Source organism: Panthera onca, chromosome C1 (genome assembly GCF_046562875.1).
Source record: "Panthera onca isolate mPanOnc1 chromosome C1, mPanOnc1 haplotype 2, whole genome shotgun sequence".
In the NCBI taxonomy this organism is placed as follows: Eukaryota; Metazoa; Chordata; class Mammalia; order Carnivora; family Felidae; genus Panthera; species Panthera onca.
This window is the reverse complement of record NC_138346.1, coordinates 126,214,762-126,236,947: the sequence shown is the minus strand read 5'-3', so window position 1 is coordinate 126,236,947 and position 22,186 is coordinate 126,214,762. Positions and strand designations below refer to the sequence as shown.

Here is a 22,186-nt window from a genome sequence, read left to right as displayed (position 1 = left end):
AGGGCATTACAAGCAGAGAATAATGATAATAATAATGATGATGAATATGTATTAGACCAAATGTGCCAAGCACTAAGCCAAGCACTTGACAGGCATTATCAAGCATATTATTTACAATAACCCTTCCGGATTAGATATCACTCCCATTTTACAGGTAAGGAAACCGAGGCTTGGTGAGGTTAAAGAGCTTGTCTGCTATCACAAAGCTGAGATTCAAACCAGGTGGGTCTGATTCCTGAATCCTTGCTTTTAGCAGCAATAACTACAGAAATACCCCAAGTGCCTTTTTGCTGTCTGGATTTTTAAAAACATGTTTATTCCGGGCTTAGACTTTCAGACATAGTTCTTGCAGGGTGTGATGACCCCTGGAACCCCTCCTTGTTATAATGCCTTCCGTTCTCTGATGTGTCCCCGATCCCTTCCGAGCAGGAAGCCCTCAGAAGCATTCTCCGGACCTTCATTGGTCCCTTTATGTTAGGTCTCCGTAACACAAAGTCTCCAACCCCTCCCCAAATTATGCACAAAATTTTGTATTGACGTGCATTTTTTTTTTCTGGGAGAAATGGGCTATAGTTTCATCACGTCCTCAAAGTGATTTGTTATCCACCCTTCATTCAAACCCGTATGAGTCATTGTTTGTGATGCCTCCCTTTTTCTCCCAGAGATGGTTTGTGACTGTAACACAGACATTTCATCTTTATAATTCCCCGACCCTCTAAGTTGTGTTCCCCTTTGGCCCTGGAACTAAACTTACTGTTCCACTGAGGTTTTTAGATTCTCTGTTTATAAAACCTCAATTTCTGTCTGCAAATGCCAGCGTTCCCTTCCCTGGCTATGAGTCGCGCTAAGATGATGTGGCTCTCTCTTCCAGGTTCCCATCCCTGTTCTTTTTGATTCACCGAATAAATATTTGCACGATTCCAACGTGCGAGGCACTGTCCTAGGCAGAGGGGGAACCACAGCGAACAAAATGCAGTCTTTGCCCCTGGGGGAAGCAGCATTCTCCAGATAACAAATAATTCTTTTCTGTGGATCACGGTTCAATCTAGACTCTGTTCCCCTATTTTCCCATTCTATCTTTTTAAATTTTTTAAATTTTTTATTAATTTCTGAGAGAGAGAGAGAGACAGCACGAATGGGGGAGGGGCAGAGAGAAGGGGAGACACAGAATCCAAAGCAGGCTCCGGGCTCCGAGCTGTCAGCACAGAGCCCCACGTGGGGCTCAAACTCACAAACTGTGAAGTCACGAACTGTGAGATCATGACCTGAGCCGAAGTCGGACGCCTAACTGACTGAGCCACCCAGGTATCCCACCCATTCTACCTTTTAAGGAATAAAATTATTAGCGGGTCAAATAAAAAAGAAAAGACGTCAGCTCTCCTGCTTTTATCAGAGCGATACTGCAGGTGTTTAATTAGGGAGCGATCCTATCACCATTTCCTTCTGTCCTGTGCTGCTGGGGCATCACTCCTGGGCTCGTCTGGCAGGCAGCTCGTCGTGGCACATCCCCACTCAGATCTCTCACCTGGGCTACCCCCTCTGGCTCACAGATCTCAGACACGCAGGCACCTCCCTGGCATGTGGCATTCCCCTCTCCCTATGCAGCTAGAACCTTCGTTGCTGTACCCTCTGGGCATGAGCGCCATCAGGCAGGCAGGAGGGCCCAGGAGATGACAAGCGATACTGTCTGTCGTCTACTCTCTGTGCTAGTGGGGAGACAGCAGAGAACCTAACTGCTCCTCTGGAACTGCTGCTTCTCAGCTTTCTCTAGAATCAGTGTGCTTAACCGACTCTCCACGTGACTGTGTGCAAGTTAAGTTCCCTGAGGTTCCTTCCTTTCTCTAACAAGGATAATGACACTCAATTCGTGGGGCCGATAGGAGGAGTAAATGAGACAATGGTGTGTCGCTAAAGTGCCACTTGCCAAATAAGGCCCCCAAAAAAGGGCAGAACCCAGGTCGGTTCGCTTGCCTTTCCCGCGCTGTCACATGGGTCTTCCTCCAGCCTCCCTGGCCTTTCCACTTGAGTGTCTTATTTTAGTCTCTGCCTATTCGGGGCTGTTGAGGAGAGAAGAAAGAACGGAGAAGTATGTCCTCACATGCTGAGGGTTGCAGGGGGCTAGGCCCAATGTGCCCTGGGGCTGGGGGGATAACTCTTCACCCAGATAATGCCATTTCCAACAATTCCTGATTCTCTGTGGATTCTCTGTGCCGGAGCACACCAGGGCTTTGCCGCACAGAAATACACTCTGGAGAGAAGAAGGGCATCTGGGAAGCAGAGCGCCTGAAGAGGCCATCCAGGCATCAATCTGGGTCCCAAATGCCAGCCAGCAAGGGGACCAGGTGTCCTGGATTCAGGACTGCTCTTGCTAAGCTGAGCATTCACAGGGGATGTGGGGCTCAACGGAACTCCTGGCAGAAGTGCCATGGTGATGGGGAGTCAGTGTGGACCTCCAAGTCGGCATCAGCGGTCCAGACTCTCCACCCGCCCTAAGTGGCTCCCCTGGCCAGACCACTGTCCTTTAGTTCAATTGCTCCATTTGAATGTCCCTCTGAGGATCAGCTTTGGGGGCAGCAAGGACCTCCTACAGGTACCAGAGCCCAAGAGTGAGAAAGGGGATACCACTATCCATGGGGAGACCTACCAAGGCTCTGACTGGGGAGCAAATGCCATTGAGAGATATCTGGGCTGCCAAAGACCCAGCTGAGTCTGGAAGGACTTGGAAAAATATTTCAGCCTAGGCGCGGGTAACTGGAGATCAGGGCAGAGAATGATTCCAAGGAGGGTTCTCACCCTGATGGACAGAGACCATCAGGGGCTCCATGGAGCAGCCAGTTAATGCCAAGAAACTCTGCCAAGGTGAGTGACACCCACTGTCAGCCATCTGTACGACTGTCTGTATGACAGGTGCTCTCCCAGTTCCGCTGTGCATACGGGCCGAGAACGCGTGGCAGAGAGGATGAACCAAGGGGGCATTGCCAGAGAATAGAAGTGGGGAGAAACTATAACCCTGAGGATTCAGCTCAGGAAGTAGAAACACCAGCTCTCCCAAACCCCCCCCCACCCCACCCCCCCTCCGCTCTGCTCCTTGGATCCCAGGAGTCCTGGTTGGGGGACAGAGAACAACAGCGGTGCATCTCGAGGGCAAAGATTATGTTTTAAGTTCATTTCTGGCATCTTTAGCATGTTTCTAGGCCTGAGTTCCACCCTTTGCTGAATGAATGAATAAATGATGCTGTTTATTACCTTGTCTGGGATGAGCTCAATTGGGATCCTCTTTGATTACTTTCACTGTCCTTTGCTCTCTGAGTCATTGATTTGTTTCCAGTCCCACGGGAAGCTCAAGCTAAACTCAGAAAAATGGTAGTTGGGGTCTGGGGAGGAGACTGCATAGTCAGAACAGTCGCTGGAGCTTGGGGTTCCCATAGCAAGGCCCTTGAAGGTCCTGCCAGAGGCAGAGCCCCAGGCATGGGACTGATCCTGTGGTTCCAGTAGACTCCAGTCCCACTGGAGGCTCCAATACGTAGATTTCCTGGGCTGGACAATGTGGACGTGGAGAGGGCTGCGTTCCCCTGGTGTTTCATTGTGAGCAGCAGGAGAAGATAAGATTCGCCCAGTCTCTCCATTATGGCCAGATGGTGAGGGCCCCAAGCTCTCTGTTCCCAGAAATTGGGGCAGGGCTCAGGGGCTCACAGGGGAGCTAAAAATAAAGCCAGTCTGTTTCCGCTCTCTTGGTGGGAGTCTGGGTGGTCTCTGGGGATAGGAGGGCTGTGGTCTTCCCTGCCTGGGTGGACATCTTGCTTCATTTTGCCCCATTGGGAGCCAGCGAGGCGCCTTCTTCCCTGTAGCTCAGGGTTCTCTGATCAAGGCATCAGTGCCCGGCTAGGGAGTAAGGTAGAAGGTAGTGACAGGAACAAAATAAATCCAGTTGAGAAACTAGATCTACGGTTGCAAAAAGCCTACACCCGTCCAATTGACCCTGTGTTTCCCCTTATGCTACATTACCTCTGCTCCTTTGGCTATGCACTGAAATGTTACTTAGAGTTACTAAACACCCAAGTGCTGGTGGACCGTGGTGTGGTCATTCTATGTTGGCGTTAAAATGGGGTATAGGAGTGGAGCTGGGTGGGCGGGCAGGTCTCACGATCCCTGGGACTTTGGTTCTCTCCAAGAGTGACAGCAAACACCCCTTCTGCCCCTTTCTTCCAGCTCCCCATATGGCCCCAGAGAAGAGAGGCGGCCCCCACGCTGAGGCTCAGCTGGCATTTCTCAGGGACAGGAAAGAGGCAAGGTCCACAGCAAGAAACACGGGTACAGGTGGAAGTGTCTCTCTGAATGGGAGCAAGGCATTCATTCGTTCGCTGGTTCGCTCGCTCACTCACTCTCAACCAGCCGACATTTTAAAACAGCTTATCAAATATGCCAGATGGGCAGGAAAATGAGGCAAAGGCAGACTGGGCCCAGATTCCACCTTCGAGTTCACCGTGTCCCTGCAGACCTCTCTGGGAGGAAAAGCTCATTTTTCTAGGAGGCAGGGAGGCCCCTCCTTGATAACCAATGCCGCTTCAAAATGATTCCTCTGTTGTCAAATTTTACAAAAGCCTCCTGCTTCTCTGATGCTTAGATATACACTTCTTCTATCCTTTTGTTGGTCTGTCATTTATCAACTTTCTGCTCACTGAGAACCATGGCATTTCATCTCATGCCAACCCCAGCAAGGCTGTCATCCCAGGTGACCGCAGGGTCCATGTGGACCACCCTGGCAACAGCAATCCTCCCGGCCCCCCAGGAAACACTGTTTTCATTCCCCACATGGGTCTTTCCCAGATGCACCCTTCCCTCAAGCCCCCTTACCCCCCAGCCCTTCCCTTCGTTGGAAGTCTTGCCTCCAAGGTTCCGGGAAAAAGGGTGCCAGCTGCGTGCTCGGCACGCCCCCCCCCCCCAAAGTTACCTGCATCCCCGCTTGTCCTTATCTCTCCCCCTCCATCTCACTACAAAAGGCTGCCTTCCTCCCGTCAGCTAATCCTGCCAGCACGCCAGCACCTCATCGGCTCCTGCCTCCTCCAGGACTGTGTGCCATCAATTATGCCTTTATCTGGCATCTTCAACCTCTCCGGCTCCACTCCTCTCTCCCCAGCTCAAGGCTCTGCTCGTTAAAGACGAACACACCTCTCCTGACCCTGCACGCTATTGTGGCCACTGTCCCTTTCCTTTCTAGCTGAGCTTCTGAAAAGGGGTCCATGCTCATTCCCTCTCCTTCCTTGTCTTCCATTCCTACTGTAATCCCTGCCATCTACAGTGCAACGTGCCCACCAAGGCCATGATGGTCTCCATGGATTAACCGGAAGGTGGCTCTTCGTCTCTGAACTGGCTGGCCTTGCTGCGGGATATGCCTCTGTTGAAAACGCCCTCCTTGCTGAAATTCAACCCTCCCTTGGCTTCTGGGAAATAATTCTCTCCTGGTTTCTCTCCTGCCTTTCTGATCATGCCTCAGATCCCTTCGTGGGCCCCTCCCTTCCATAGGCAACTTAAAGTCTAGTGCTCCCAGGGGTTTCCAGGTACTTCTCCCCTACTCCATCAAGTAGGGGATGGTGCCAAGGTCAGAGTCTTCAGCCTGGACTTTCCCTGCATGCCAGACACGGCACATCCAGCTACCCATCTGGTATTTCCTCTTACCTCTGACACCTCAAATCCAGCATATCCTGAAAGGATCTTCCCATCCCCATGTCCTTCCTCCTCATGTCTCCTCTTGTTCTTAAGGACTGCTTCCATTCCAGTGACCTAAGCCAGAGACCGGGACATCCCTGACCCGTCACTGCTTACAACTGCCTTATAGGTTAACTCAGTCACGCGGTGAGCTGCTGCTATTATTATACCTTATTCAGAGACAAAGAAAGTGAGATACAGAGACATGAAATAATTTACCCAACGCAAGGTCATCTAGCTAACAAGTGGCCACCTGGGATCTGACCCCAGAGAGCCTGGCACCAGAGTCCATGCCCTTAGCCATGAACCCCACGACCTCTCTGTAGCCAAAGCCTGTGGATTGTGCTTCCTTAATAATTCATCATCACTGTCCCCCTGGACCACTGCCTCCTAAAGGTCTGGTTGGCCTCAGCCTTGCTCCCTATAATTCATCCCTCGGTGGGTCTCCATGTCCTTCAGAGTAAAATCAGAGTCTCTGGGTGGGTTAGCAAAGCTCTGTTTCTACGTCTCCAGCCCAACACACTGGAAGTATGGCAACCATACAATTTATTGTCCTAACTGGGATTGTCTGAGAGTGAACACGATACTATTTATAATTAAGCTGGGCCAATAGTATAAACCAGGACAGTCCCAGGCAAACTGGGATATATGGTCACCCTAACTCTCATCCACTTAGATTGAAATATTTGCTGTTCTCCGAATACACTGTGTTCTTTTACCTCTGGGCCTCTGAACACACAGTTCCCTCTACCGGAAAAAGGCCATTTATCCTCTTTCCGGAACTCTTCCCTGATGTCATCCCCCCCTCCCCCCGACAGGTTATGTAAGGCACCCTTCCTCTGTGCACCCATGACACTCTGCTGCTGATAAAAGAATGGGAGCCAGTGTTACCTGGGGGTGAGGGCCGGGGGATGGGGGTATAGTAGCAGAGCAAGAAAGCACGCAAGAGAGCCAGAACGCCTGGGGTGGAATCTCAGCTTACTGTGGGACCCGGATTATGTTCTTTAGCCTTCCCACATCTCCATCTCCTCCTAAATGTCTCATGAGGATTATTATATGGGGTAGTCCCCAGGAAATGTGCCTGTGGTATAGTAGACATTCATTAAGCATAGCTACTATTATTTACTGAGCATGTGCCACAGGCCGAGTGGCTGAGTATACCCCATGCACCACCTCGGGTGCCGTCTGTCACCACAGCTCTGTGAAGTGGGTCTTATTTTCATCTTAGTTTTACAACTGGGGAAACTGAGTCTTAACGAAGTTCCTTGCCCCAGGTAATGAAGCAGCTCTGGTAAGTGCCGGACCCACAGCATGTGAGGAACCTGTGATTTTTTTCTATCTGGTCTCCCTCCCTAGACTGTGAGCCACCTGAGAGCAGAGATGCACCCCCTGCCTCTGTACCCTTGGCCTGAGCCCCATGTCTGGCCCAGTCTGGTAAATGTTTACCAAAGGAAGAAAGGTGCTCATGACCCAGCGACAGCGAGGAGGCGTGTTTGCACTCGGGCCAAATAAGACACCAAAAGTGAGTGAGCAGTGTTACCTGGGGGCAGGGCAGGGGGGCCAGAGGAAGTGAGGAGGTAATATGTCTTCCACCATGTGACAAAGGGGGCACAGAGCTATCTCTTCACAGGATTTGGGTTCTGATATTGCAGAGAGAGAGAGAGAGAGAGAGAGAGAGAGAAGAGACACCTCTGTATCTCCTTTCCTTCTAGAATATAGGATTTAAAAATACGTGCATTGGGGAGGAGGGAGGAAAATAGTGCATGAGTGTGTGTGTGTGTGTGTGTGTGTGTGTGTGTGTGTGTGTGTGTGTTTTGCTGCAATTTGGGCTCCTCGATGCTTCTCACCCAAGACAAAAATAGCCAAAAGAAAATAAACCTCCTTCCACCATTTCCACGTTCTTTTCTGGAATAAAAGCTTCAGGAAGGACAGCTCGGAATGCCGTGGAACTTGGATGAGCATTTATAGCAACTCAGCAACAATGAAGACATGCGTGTGCGTGCGTGTGTGTATGTGTATGCGCATGCACGTATGTATGTGTGTGTGGATGTGTGTGCGTGGGTGTCTGCGTGTGGATGTGCATGCGTGTGCGTGTGTGTAGGGGAGATCTAGGTGGGGGCATATCAGTCTCTATTCCTGAGGCTAAGCAGCAGCAAATTAACAAAAAATATTCCTACCAGGCCTCAAAGTGCTGAAGAGTAAATATAATTATCCTTAATCAATACAGGCCCTTCAGTGCTAGCTAATGGCTGTCCTGGGCTTAATTGTTCTCAGCAGTGGGGAAGGGAGGACAGAGGAACAGAGTCCTCCAGCTCCTAACCGGGCAGGATCCCCGGGACGAGGGGAGGGGAAAGTTGGAGGTGAAGATAGTCAAGGAGAAGCTCGCAGGATGTGCCCAGGCTGACTGAGCCGCTGCCCTGGCATGGCCTCCACAAGCCCTCACTGTGTCTCTGAGAAAGCCCTTGTGGGGCCCTCCTCCCACCACGAACCCCTCCCCAGGCCCATGGAGTGGAGGCCACAGCTCCCTCTGCTGTCTGACACCCTTCAAATGCAGCATGTGATCCCCTACTGGCTCTCAGAGGACGGAACAAGGCACACCTGGCTTCAAGCAGCTGGTATGTGGCTCACTCCTCTGTGACTCGATCTCCTGGCCAGGGGGACACTGCCAGGTGCATGGCAGGGCGCCGTGCCCTGCACGTCCTGAGCAGACAGAGACTGAGTCTCAGACAGAGCTCTGTAGATTTCTGTGGTTCCTGACCCAAGGTCCCTAGGTGTCCTTGGAGGGGTATAGCTGTGGGTGGGAGTGGTGGTGGCGGTGGTGGTGACACCTTCTATATTCCAGGAAGTTCAGTGGAAACTTCCCATAGTAAGAGCTGGGAGCCTTGTTTCTTGCCACCTGCCTGAATCCCTTCCTTCCCCCCTCTCCCTGGACGTGGCTTTGCCCTGAGGTGACTCTCAGGTGTCTCTTGGTACAGCTGCAGAAGATAGGCTCTCATACATGCTCTTACCAAACCCAGAGGCCTCAGAAACCCTGGATTCCACACCCTGGAGCTTGGCATGAGCCCAGGAGGTCTGCACCCAAACTGCTGTACGAGCCAGGCCAGCAGGTGTGGCCTCTGGGGCCGGCCTGCCCCCCACAAATTCTGGCTCCTTTTAGTGCTGAGCACTTGGGAGAATCCCCGTGCCTCTCCGTGCCTCAGTTCCTGGCTATAAGCCATGGCTAAGGAGAGTCCCTCCTAGTGGAGGTGGGTGAGGAGGGGTGGGGATGGGTGAGGTGAGCACAGGTAAGTGCGGAAGGATGCCGGTAACACCAGAAGGACTTCCCACAGGAAGCGCTGGCTACTCCCAACTGCAGAGGCTGCCAGCGGGTTTTCTGTTCTCCTGTTCCTTTCCTCTGGGTCTCAGCCTCCAGTTCCGGTCTCCACCCCACCCTGCCCTCCTCTCCACCTCCTCCCTCCTCCCCACTTCCGCTCCTTTCTCTAAGCCTCTCCTCAAGACAGGGGCCATCAGAAGGATGGCAGGCACACCTGTGGTGGACCACGTGTCTATTCCTGGCCAGGTGCAGGCGACCCTCGGAGCCCAGTGTCCTGTCGATTGGGCCTCAACACTGTCTAGACGGGGCTAACCTCCTGAAGTGGGCGCTTGCTGTAGAATCACCAAAAACACCTTCGATGACTCTCAGCACTTATTTCCCCTCCCCCTGGCAGGCTGAGCCTCCCGACCTCCTTCTGAGGCTGCGATCTGGCAAGTCGCCAGCTGTGCTGCTGTCCCCAGAAACAGTGCCCAGCCTCCAGCAACGGGTGGGGAAGAGCCGGCCCCCAGGACCTGGCTCTCCTCCTCCCCTCCCATCGGACGTGGGTCTCCTGCCCCCTGAGGACTCATGGAGCCCCACTCGTGGCAGCAGCACGTGTGGCTTCAGGCCTGGCCCAGTGCCCCGAGAGCCTCTCCTCCTGTGGGTGGTGGCATTAGGAGTGGCCTGGGGCCAGGCTCTGGGAGTGACCCTGTTTCTAGGCAGGGGGCGTGGGGGAGTACAAGGTCAACCATGTACAAGTTCGGCCTCAAGACCATACACTCCACTTGCAGTCCTGGTTGAGGGGCTGTAATCTGTGTGCTGCGTCTGTGGGGAGGGGTGCCTTCTCTAATGCACATGAAGATGCCATTTAGCCTGACTGGGCCCTGCTCACCTACAGTCTCTCTCTGGGCTCTCCTTAGAACGTGGTGGCCCGGTTCCCTCCTTGGACTCATTTCCTCTGTGACTAGGCTCCTCCCTTGGTCCCTCTGGCTTTCTTTCGGGGGCCAGATTTCCTATCTGCTGCTCCAGCCTCCTTGTTGCAGGATCCCTAATTCGAGCCCCAGTCTCCTCACCCTGAATCCTCCATGCCTTCCATCAGACCTGCCTCTCAGTAGCCACGGGACCGTGCAGCCCGACTCACCTCTTGCCTTTCTGAAGGCAAAGGAAAGTCCACCTTCTCTTCTAGGGAACCATCCAGGGAACTCATTGACCATGTTGCCATGTTCTGCCCTGCTCAACCTTAGCAACTTTTCCTCTTGTTCCTTCGTCTGTGGGGCTGGAAAATATCTGATTCTCCTCCAACTAACCCTGCCCGAGAATGTCATCTTTCCTGGTCCAGTCCTAACAGGCTCTGCATAGAATTTCAAATCTCCTGGCACCCTCAGTTGGCCTGTTCCCTGCTCCCTGATTAGAGGAGCCCAAATTGCCTGAGTGCTAAGAATAGTATCTTCATCAGTGCCTAAACAACCTGACAAACAGCAACCCCCACTCCCCTTGCCCAGTGTGCCTGGAGACATGTCTCCCGGGCCTCTGCTTCCTCAGGAATCCCTGGAGGCTGAAGCACTATCTGGGGACCCCTTACAGCCAACCCACAGGCCTCACTTCCCCTTGGAACATACCCCTCTTTGTGAAAGGAAGAATAACCAAGGGAGGGACACATGATCAATGGGCCTTATCATAATCCCTCTGGGGAACTTAGAGTGCACAGACCCTGGCCAATAGCCTGAGCACACTAAGTGGGAATGTCCAGGAGAACAGCAAGGAACCGTGTGCTATCAAGGCCCTCAGGGGACTCTGGGGTGACTGGTTCAGTCCCTGACCCCTGGGTGCTACTATACCAGGTGACTTTCCCATGTTTGCCTTCAACTAATAGGAAGCCCAGGGACTGGGAAAGTGACCAGGGTTCAAATTCCAGCTCCGTGTTCAAATGACCCCATGATATATCCCCAGAGGGCTTGAGCCACGTCACTAAGACTGAACCAAGTACGTTTCTCACATGCAGAGAAACCTGAATAGGTTTGCTTTCGGTGATAGTCATTTGGCACTTAGGAGGTTAGTCCAGTGTTGGAATGCATTACATATTTCTCATTTGTATTCCTGATGAGCTCCCATACTAGCTGTTTATGTCCTTATAATCATCTGCTCTGACCTTATAGCCAGCCACTTTTGACCTGGAAACTCCTTTTTAAAGAAATTTCTTTAATGTTTATTTATTTTTGAGACAGAGCACACGAGCCGGGGAGGGACAGAGAGAAAGGGAGACACAGAGTCCGAAGCAGGCTCCAGGCTCTGAGCTGTTGGTACAGAGCCTCACAAGGGGCTTGAACTCACAAACCATGAGATCATGACCTGAGCCAAAGTCGCACTCTTAACCAACTGAGTCACCCAGGTGCCCCTGTCCTGGAAACTCCTAATCATCCTTCAAAACCCAACATGGACATAATTGTCCCTAGGAAGTCTTCCCTGAGCTGCTATTGTCTCTGGTCAAAAAACTGTTTCTTCTCCTCATATCCTAAAAGGGCTCTTCTTGTGATGGATATATTCCCTTGACTTGTAATGTATTTTGTTCATCTCTCTGTCTCCCCTCTAGATCAGGGCAGTGATCCTGTCTAATCATCTTTGTATCTCCTGAGTCTAGCACAGCCTCTGGTATATAGTAGGTGCTCAGAAAATGCTTGTTGAATAAATGAGTGCAGTATGAGTCTTCCTGCCTAGAGAGCAGACTCCTTGAGTCTAGGAACCATACATCTTCTACAAGCCAGCAGAATGCTTAGCACAGAAATGTGTCCATACCTCTGTGGAATAAAGGAAATGTCGTTGTTCTAGTTCTGCCCCCAAACTCATCTGTACTCAGTGAAAATCTCAACAATCTCACTACCAACTCGTGGCAAATTTAGTCACTCTCTTCTCTGTGTTCGAACCTCTGTAAACATGCCTGTATTACGGTATTTATCCCACTGGATTGCAACCATTTGTTTACATATCTGTCTTTCCCACGCATTGTGAGTTCCTTGGGGACTGAATGTGTTTCTCATCTTCTTTGTATTCCCCATCCCAGCACCTAGCAGGGTGTCTGTATGATGTGTGTGCTCAGACCGTGCATATGGAGTGAATCACCACCATGAGGGAGGCTGTGGCTATGGGACAAAGAGTGGCTTACAGCTCAATGGAAACCCTGGCATGAGACTGATATAGCTCTGGATCCTCATAGAACAGCCTTGCTAGGAGCCACTGGCCACTTGCAGAGGGCAGTAAAGTGCTAGGGCAGTTTAGACAGATGGCCAGTCCTTGATTTGGCTCCCCATAGCTTCCTCCTGTCCCTGTCCCTAAGCTCCCAAGAGTACCTGACCTATCAATCTTTATAGCGGCCACCACCTGGACAGGTGACCATTTGTGGAGGTCATGGAACATGTGGGTCACAGGCTCAGGTTTCTATCCCAGACGAGTATTGGAGATCCCTTTGTCCTCCTTCCATCTGAACCATGTCTTGCTCAGTGTTAATCAGGTGCCCACTATGTCTAAGTCCCTGTCCCAGGTGCTGAAAGCACTTTTCTGGAAAGAGAGCTAGTGTGGTCCATGGCTATTATAGTTGCAGGAAACTTGGCAGGGAGAAGACAGGGTCAGGGCTGGACCCGCACAGCAAGTCCAGGAACAAGAAACTGTAGAGGCCAGGAAAACAGCTTCAGCACCTCAAGGCAGCCCAAAGCTCTTTGTGGACCTGCTCCCCAACACGTGGGTGGGCAAGGAGCCCTTTCTGGGAGCTGGCAAGGATGGAACCCCATGCTCTGTACTGGACATCGCCGGTGTGAGCTGGCCCAGATGGCTTCTGGCCTGGCACTGGGCTCTGTCCTCGGCACCTTGCTTTAGGGTAATCATTTGAATAAATATGAATTGCGGGACTGTTGCCTGCGAATGAAACCGAAGCTGAATCCCTAATCCAGCCAGAGGGAGTGCAGCTGAACTGGGTTAATTACGCGCACGCCAAGCATATGGCGGCGCACCTCCAGACCAGCAGGCGGAGAGCGCTCTCTGGGACGCAATTAGCTCCTGTGCATGCATAAAAAATGAGCCAGTGCCTCCAAAAGAAAAACAAAATAGCTGAAGTCATAACCTCAAACCAGCGTAATTACAATCACAGAGATGCGCCACTTAGGTTCACACAACGTTTACTCATCTGCTCACATGCAGGTGGGCTTGCCTGTAGTGGTCCCCTTCCCACCTTTGCCCTGATAGCGTTTGCTCCAGTTCCATCTTTTCCTCCCCCAGGGACTGGGCAGCACACTGCTTAACCCACGTCGCCCAGCGGGGCTTGATGGGTAGAACGCTATTCTTAGAATAATAGTAATGGTGTGAATGTGCTGAGTCTGGGACTTGACATGTATTATTGGCTCATCTGGCAGGAATGCTATGAGGTGAGTAATAACATTAACCTTGCTTTCCAGGTGGGGAAATTGAGGCTTAAGAATTGAAATAGGTTGTGCCAGACCAGCCAGCTAGGCTGACCCGAGTGCTTCCCATTATGCGTGGTGAACTTGGAAATGGAAGAACCAGGGCTTGAAGCCCAGGATTGGCATCTTACGCTCAACATTTCATCTTTTTGAGTCATTTTATCTTTCTTCTCTGGAAAAGTGCAATAATAAAACTTACCTTTAGCATTGTTCTGATGTGGAGATTAAAAGAAATCTTATGTGTGTGAAAGGGTCAGGCAGGGAGCAGATCCTCAATCAAACGTCTGGTGGGCAGAAATGCAGAGGGATCAGGAATCTGACTGCTAAAATCGGAATCATTCAAAGTCGAAGCTCCTTTCCACTTCTCGCCATCCTACCCTTGCTTCCTCCACATCTTTGCTCAAATGTCACCTTGTCAGGGGCTCTCCCTGGACCACCCTCTTTTGAATTACACCTTCTGCCACCGGCACTCCACAGCCTGATTCTCTGTCCTCTTTTTCTCAGAATAACACTTATCTCCTTTTCATACACTATACCTTATACTTTGTCTTTGCCCGCCCCCCCCCGCAACCCTTGCTCCCCATTAGAGTGGAAGCTCCATGAGGGCAGGGATGCTTACCTGTCTTGTTCACTGTTGCATTCCCAGCATCAAGAACAGTGCCTGGCACCTATCAGGTGCTCAATAAACACTTGGTAAATGAATGAACAAATGGTTAGCCTCAGTAAACCTCAGTGTCCTCATCTGTAAACTACCACCCTCTTGGGTTTTTGTATGGATCACATGACACAGCTTCCAGGATGCTTACCACTGACATTTGACACTTGTTCCAAACATGATGGTTATGAGAGATGAGCCTTGGCCTCTTTGCCTTTACCATGTAACTCCACTTCTCGGGAGAGTGACTGGCAAAAGGTAGATGTTTGCTAAATATTCGCTGAGTGGATTAGCGTTTGAAGGTTCTTTGAATCTGAGAAGGTATAGGAGGAGGTCTGGAGACATGAGGCCTTCAGATGTTCTCTACAGTAAAGGACAGCTTATCGCTCTCAGAGGGTCATAGCTGAGCATTTGGTATCGCTCAGAGCATGGCACTTGCCAGAGCAGGCACCAGGCAGCTGACTCTATTTAAGAACCTTCTTGTCGGGGAGCAGGGTTGCCAGATAACATACAGGATGCCCAGTTAAATTTCAATTTTAGATAAACATGATTAATTTTTTAGTATAAGTATGTCCCATGCAACTTTGGGACACACTTATGCTGAAAAAAAAAAAAAAAACCATTATCCATTGTCCTGTATTTTTATTTGCCAAATCTGGCATGTCCTAGCTAGAGGATGTTTTTTCAAGGCACTCTGAGATGATCGAGACATTAAGAAGATGTCTTTGGTTGTAAGCATATCTCCTCCTTGGCTGTGGTGCTTAGGTCGGGGCTTTGGTGAGCTCAGAGGCAGGGAGGCTGGAGGAGGGAGCAGAGAGGTATGGAAAGGATGAGACTCCTGCTACTGGTAGAGGCTGGCTCTCTGGGGAGTGGGTATAACAGGGTGTGAATACGGGTATCCCCCTTGTGATACAGCCATCTCTGCTCTTAGTTGCCAATGGCTGCTAAAATGCCTTCTCCATTTGCAAATGACTTCATCCAGTAATGTCACAGTGGGTGCTACCCCCACTGCAGAGATTCAGGAACTAAGGCCTAGAGTCACGGAAAGCACGGCCTGTGTTACCTGGCTTGTTAGCTGCTAAGCTGGGACCGGGACCCTGGCTCGGTGCTGGGCTCCTGTTTGGAAAGTCATGAAGGTAGGGCCATGGTGCTGAGTCTGTGCATGAATGAACTCTGAAGAGCCTGAAGATTCCCACTAACGTTTCCTGGGGGCCTATCACATTCCCAGTACCGTGTCATAGGCAGAGTTGGGTACTTGCAGCTCTGGGACACAGTCAGCCCTGCAGCCTTGGTTCCCACCCCCCGTGCCCAGTCTCCATGCTGGCCTAGTGGGCTGCTCTCATCACAACTGGGGGCCACTGTGTGAAGCTGAGGTCCTTAGGCCCATGGGGGGCGTCAAGCTGAGGTCAAACCCAGACCAAGACCTCCGAAGCAGAGATGTGGCCCACCCCAAGTGGAGGAGTGAGACCAGCAAACCCCCGCCATGTCCCCTGCCACTGGATTCTGGGCCTCCAAGGCTTGGACTGCTCCTTCATGTTGCAGTGCCCCAGGACGTCCAGGAGGGCAGCCTCTGGGCCTCTCCAGTCAATTCCATCCATCTCCTCGGGACAAGCCCGTCTGTCTCTCTCCTGAGTAGGAGAGTCCTTGGTGCCCATTTTCCAAGCCACTTCATCTCATCCACCCTCTGAGGGTCAGAGAGGCGTGTCCCAGCAAGTGAGACCGAGGGGGGACTCTAATCACCAGCTCATAATTACTTTTCACACCTCAGCTGCATCTCGATGGTCCTCTCTGAGCAAAAAGTCTGTGTCTCATGCTAATGACCACATGCCAGGCAGGCGTGGGAGGGCCAGAGAGGGATCACACAACAGCAAGGAGGCTTCTGGGACCTCCTTCCAGACTGCTGGAACTTGAGGAAGCTCCAAGGTACGCATCCTTGTGCAATGAGTCCAGGTCAGCATCCTTCTTCCCACCTGGGTCTGAGAGGGCCATGTAGCTTACTTCAGACCTTTTCCATAACCTCCTTGCACACCCCCTACTGTTGACAGATGGCATGCTCAAACGAAGGTAACTGAGAAGGTTGATAAAGAGTCTCTACAGAGGCGCCTGGGCAGGGTCCACCTAAACCATGAGGGACAGCACAGTATACCAGGGCTGGGCACAGCTGGGCTGTCACATCCTAGGATAGAGGGATGAGGGGAGGGCATGGCACCAAATCCAGGGAAAGAGGATCATATAGAAAGGACTCCCTTGAGAGAAGCTTGGGTCTTCAGGTGTGGGACAGAGCCAGCCCGAGGTGACTCACAGGGAGTAGCCAAGGGGACACTTCCGCTTTACTGTCCTTCCTCTCTGTGAGCTCTTGCCAAGCTTCTTCATCAGCAAACCTGGCCAGAAGCAGAGGAGAGCGGGTGGGGAGGGGACGGTCAGGGGAGCCCTCCCTCAGGGCCGGGAGGTGGGGGTGGGGGTGGGGAGGTGTTTCTGTCCTCCACATTGTTTTCTGTGAGAACACTGATATGGTGTGTGTAGATATTTTCAGAAGTTTCAGAAAAAAGAACACACAATTTGGTCCCAGAAGTCTTGGGACCTTGAAATGTGTGTGTGACCTTGATAAAGTCCCTTATCTCTTGGAGATGGTGTTCTTAACTACGAAGGGTAGTGCTGATCACCCGGGCCCACTGTGAGGATTACCTAGGATAATGTGAGTGCAAGCACTCAGCACGGTGCGGGCACACAGTAGGTGTGCAGTAAGCATGCCCTGGATCTAAATGTCAGAAGAAGGTTGCCTGGTGACCTGTGCTTCCTTCCAATCCCAGGCTTCCTGCCTGCTGTCTGTCTTTTCCCAGCTTCCCTCCAGCCAGGCCTCCCTCACATGTGCGGATCAAGGCTCTGCCCAGCTTGGGGTCAGCTCCAGGAAGCCGGCCGCCAGCCCCACCGCCAATTTCCATAACTACTGGCCAACACCAAGCGCATCCCAGCTCCTGCCCTGGTTTGCTTCTGAGTATTGGCTCTGTGCCCCAAGTGGCCGCACTGTTCTGCTGGGCACCAAGGTGAGGGAAGAGGCTGGGGCCTGACTGGCTGGGGCAGAGGAGGGAGGGGCGACCCATCTGCAGGGACCTGTCCCCAGCACCCTGGGCAAGCAGCTAAGCAGGGCAGGAAGCCGGGGAGGGTCTTCCTGCCCTAAGAGAAACCAGCAGCTGCCTGTCTACCTCGTTAACTGGAGCACAATTAAGACACTTAGGATGGCTCATGTTTATTCATGACCTTTCACACACTGTCTTCCTGTGTGGGTCACAGTCCCCTGGGCGCTCTGTGGCCACTCCCTGTTCGTTAACTTGCTCTGCCTTCCCCCAGTTCCTGGGCACGCACCATGCGCCCTCTCCCATCGAGCTCATTTACACATCGCAAATGAACATCTGTATAATGTCTTACAGTTTACAAAGCGCTCTGCACACCCATTCCTCCGTGTAAGTCTCACAGCAGCCCTGCACAGCTTCTATTATTACCGTCCTCCCATTTTACAGATGCTGCAATCAGTGGGGGGCTGCACGCTTCGCCCCCCACCCCCAAATGCGGGGTGGCAGAAGGGGCAGGCTGCTGGCTTTCACTGGGTGCATGGGGCAGGTTCTGCTGACCCAGGCAGCGGGGACAGAGACGAAGTGTCCCTGTGAATTCGTGAGCTGTTGTCCTCCTCCTCTCCTGGCTGAGCTCCTTCTGCCAGCAGTACAGCAGGGAGAAGTAAGTTCCCATCATTTACGGGGGGTGGGGGGACGGTTGCTGCAACCCTGGGATGGAGGAACAGTGCGGTAATTGTCGCTGCCTCAGCAAACCTATGCCTCTGACAACGGCGATGCTTGGGATGCTAGGGCTGGGGCTCGGCCGCATTCCAGCTGCCTTCTCTGCTCTGCCCCATTGCCGGTGCCCACAGCACTCCCAGGCATGCCCCTGTTCTCAGTGGAAAGGCCCCCCAACTATAACTATAGGGGAGCTCACCTGTCCATACCTGCCTCTCTGGGAGGCTTTCTGTGGCCACCTGTCCAAAAACCCCCTCTGTGACTATCTTCTTACACAATTTTCTTTCTTTCTTTCTTTCTTTCTTTCTTTCTTTCTTTCTTTCTTTCTTTCTTTCTTCTCTCTCTCCTTCCTTCCTTCCTTCCTTCCTTCCTTCCTTCCTTCCTTCCTAATATTTATTTGTTTTTGAGTTCCTGATGCAGGGCTCAAACTCACAAACTGTGAGATCATGACCTGAGCCAAAGTTGGTCACTCTACTACTCAATGGACTGAGCCACCCAGGCACCCCACACGATTTTTCTTAATAGCACATATTCATCCCCACAATGTATGATTTTCATTTCGTTGCTGTCTGTGTCTCCCATTAGAAGACAAGTATCACAAAGGAAGGGTACTAAACTGTTTGCTCACTGGATGTATAATGAGTGAATGAATCATACAGGAACTTTGGAAGGTTCAATTCATATTTATGAGCACCTACTATGCACCACACACTTTTGTTTGGGTTATTAAAAAAAATCTTTTGCTTCTTACAATAATGATAGCTTTTGGTACCCCCTTTTGGAGATAAGAAACTGATGGATGCTCAGAAGTTACATGACTTGCTCAAGGTCACACACTGGCTGCCATATTCCTCATGTGAGCCCTTCTTCCTCCATGAAAAATAATACTTTACAACTGCATTGGTATAAGGACAAATGTAATCCAGGCTGAATTTATTATTGTAGATTCATTATTGTCATATTCATTTCTTTATTCTGATAAAAAATAAAGTTAGAATTAGAACACGTTCATAAGCTCTAAAAAGTATTGTAGGTCCTAGGCACTGTGTTTACTGTGCCTGATGGATGGGTTGGTTGTGTTGGTTTTAGCACCTAGAGTCCCACATTCGAGGAGACCCCTCAGTCCTCTGCAGATGGTGATGGTTGGTCACTCTATTACAAGGCCCCCTTTAATCCTGTTCCCCATTGCCTCTCTAACCTCAATGTCTGCTCCCTTCTCTTGGCTAGTTTCTGCTCCAGACACACAGACTCCCTGGCTGGTCTTTCATCAAACTGGGCACACTCCTGCCTCAGGGACTTTGCACTCCCACCCCTCCCTCTGCATGGCCCAAACACTTAGCTAACTTCATTCACATCTTTGCCCAAATGTGACCACCAACACAACAGCCCTCTCACTGGCCTCCCTTCCTCCTTCCTGCTCAGGTCTAGTGCCTTCTCCACAGCAGCCAGAGTGACCTTCCAAAAAAACAAACCGATCAGGTCTGCCCCCTGTTTAAAAATGCTTCTTGGCTTTAGGCTTCTGCTGAGAGATATTAGGGTGGCAGCTGCAGTGCTCATCTTTTGAAGCCCCTCTCCTCCCAAGGCCCTCCCGTGCACAGCCTGCCCCCACCACCTTGTGAGAAGCTCTCTGGGGGCTCCCGAGCCTCAGCGTCACCTCATCTAAGATGAGCAAAGACCTCGGGGTGCCAGGGGAAGACTTGGGACTGGTGCCGACAGGAAAGAAGTGGACAGATGGGAGGACCCCATGAGGCCCTGCAAGTTTGGAGTTTATTCTCTCCCTGAGCCTAGCTGGAACCTCTGTGGAGACCCAGAAGGACGTTGGGTCCCACCCGGCAAGGGAAGCTGTGCCAGGATTTTGCTTGGAAATATTTGCCTTCCTTTACCTCCGGGTATTGTTTGAGGCTAGACAGTGCTTTCCAGAAGCCAGAGAATAGAGAATTCACAGGGTCCAGTTGGGAAGTTCTTTACACCGACCCCACCTGCATGCTATGGCGTTACTCCTGAGTGGAAAGGGAGAGCCACGGGGTTCCCCCACCTCAGAGCCCTTTGTTTCTAAAGCTGGACCCTCCTGAAACAGTAAAAATGAATAGGCATCCAGTCTTTATCATGTGCCAACCGTCCTTAGCACTTTACATGCATAAAGGCATTTATTCCTCACGACAGCAGGTACCGTTTAATGAAATGAGAGTTTGGAGCTCCCAACTCCCTTGCCCTATGACACCAGGGTGGCAGAAAGTGTGGGAGAGCCTTTCCCCACCCTCAGCCCCTGCTTTGGGGAGGAAATCTCTGCTCCTCCCCACCAGGACCATCAGGACAGTCCTGAGGAGGCGTCACTTGTGCTGTCCTGCTGTAGCTGCGGCAGGAGTTGACCCTGGTTTCACATCTTGGGTACTACCAACAGTAGTTATCTGGACGGTGCCGGGAATATGGTGAGCGCTGAAAAATATTTTGTGAATAAATACATGTATTGAGCGGGTCCTTAGTGTCCATGCTCTGAAAGATAATTTGCAAACATAGCCTCATTTAAGCCGCACAAAGCCTTCAGAAGTAGCTATTGTGAATTCTATGTAATAGATGAAGAAATGGCAGCTCTGAGGAAAGAAGCAGCTTAAGCAAGGCCACACAACTAATAAATGTTGGAGCTGGGATTTGTCTCCCAGTCCGTTTGACTTGCTTCTAAAGGCTTAGGTGCTTGATTAACACTGGTTAGTGCCTAATGAAGATGATGGACAGCTCTAGCTGGGATATAAACAGCAACATGGTGCATCCAGCCCCTTGCGGGAGAGGCATTCGGGGAGTGGGGGGAGGAATCTGGAACCTAGCTATGGCTTTTTGGCCTTCCCGCCCCCACCTCCCTGCTCGGGATTTAGCCCTATCCGCGCTGCTAATGGATGACCCACGCTCCCAAGCTCCCTCCAGCCATACCCATCCTTGAGTGCAGCTGTGAAATCGTAGTGACAGATCCAGTTTAGTTCCCAGGATGAGCCTGTGATTACGTCTGCCTCAGCAGGGAGGTGACCCCTTCTCTGTCCTTGCCCTACAACAAACGAGCTGTCCTTCCTCATTCAGGTAGCTCTAAAACACTACTTCCTCCATCAGGCCTTCCTGGATTGACTGGATGTCAGCTGCCAGCTGACACAGGCCCTTCCATCCATCCAGAGAAAGCTTTGGGCCCAGATCTCAGCCAGTGTCTGTCCCCGTCTTGATTATTTAAAAAAAATTTTTTTAATGTTTATTTATTTTTGAGAGAGACAGAGACAGAATGCGAATGGGTTAGGGGCAGAGAGAGAGGAAGACACAGAATCCGAAGCAGGCTCCAGGCTCTGAGCTGTCAGCACAGAGCCCGACACGGGGCTCGAACTCACAAGCTGTGAGATCATGACCTGAGCCGAAGTCAGACGCTTAACCGACTGAGCCACCCAGGGGCCCCCCGTCTTGATTATTGATAGGTCATCTCTGTGACAGTTTAGGTCCCAGTAAGGGAATTTCTCTTTTGTTCCCAAAGGGAATCCTCTCTCAAGTGGGAGCCGTCTGGCAAAGCCTGTCTCACCATGTCCCATTTCCAAAGGGCTGCACATGATAAACCCACCAGCTCTTAGATGGTGGCTAGTTGAGGGTGTCTTTTGGAAAGCTGAGGGGCAAACGTGGGGGAAGAAGGGGAGAGAGAGAATGAGAGGGGGCAGGGGAGAAAGATAGATGACACAGAGGCACAGATAATAATTTTGGGGGGAAAACTTTATTTTTTTTAAGTTTATTTTTGAGAGAGACAGAGAAAGAGTGACAGAGAGCATGTACATGAATGGGAGAGGGGCAGAGAGACAGGGAGAGAGAGAATTCTAAGCAGTCTTTGCACTGTCAACACAGAGTCCAACGCAGGGCTAGAACCCATGAATCACAAGATCATGACCTGAGCTGGAACCAAGAGTCAGACACTTAACTGACTGAGCCACCCAGGCACCCCAGAAAAACTTCCTTTAAAAAGAGAAAGCAGCATTTCCTAGGGGAGGCTCTGCTGAGAGGCTCTGGACAAACCCCAACCAACCTGAGTCTACACCAGGGTTCCAATGAAGATGTGATCTAACTCTAGGCTCAGAGATTTCCGTACATGGAGGCCCTTGATGATCAGATTTGGGGATCCTTCCAGACTCTGGTTTTCCCTCCCTCAGCAGTCTCAGGAACGTGGGACAAAAAAGGTCCTGAGATCACTTTGAAAGCTTTCTCATTTTACAGATAAGAAAACTAAGGCCCTAAGGCTTGCAGCAGGCCCAGAGCAGGACAGCTCTTGTAGGCAGCAGGC

General features: G+C 51.3%; 1 protein-coding gene across 2 annotated transcripts in view; it reads right to left on the bottom strand.

Annotated features, from left to right (window-relative positions):
* The window catches only part of KCND3 (potassium voltage-gated channel subfamily D member 3), a 209,544-nt gene that overhangs the window by 60,815 nt on the left and 126,543 nt on the right, over positions 1-22,186 (bottom strand). The gene's annotated exons all lie outside the window — the stretch shown is intronic.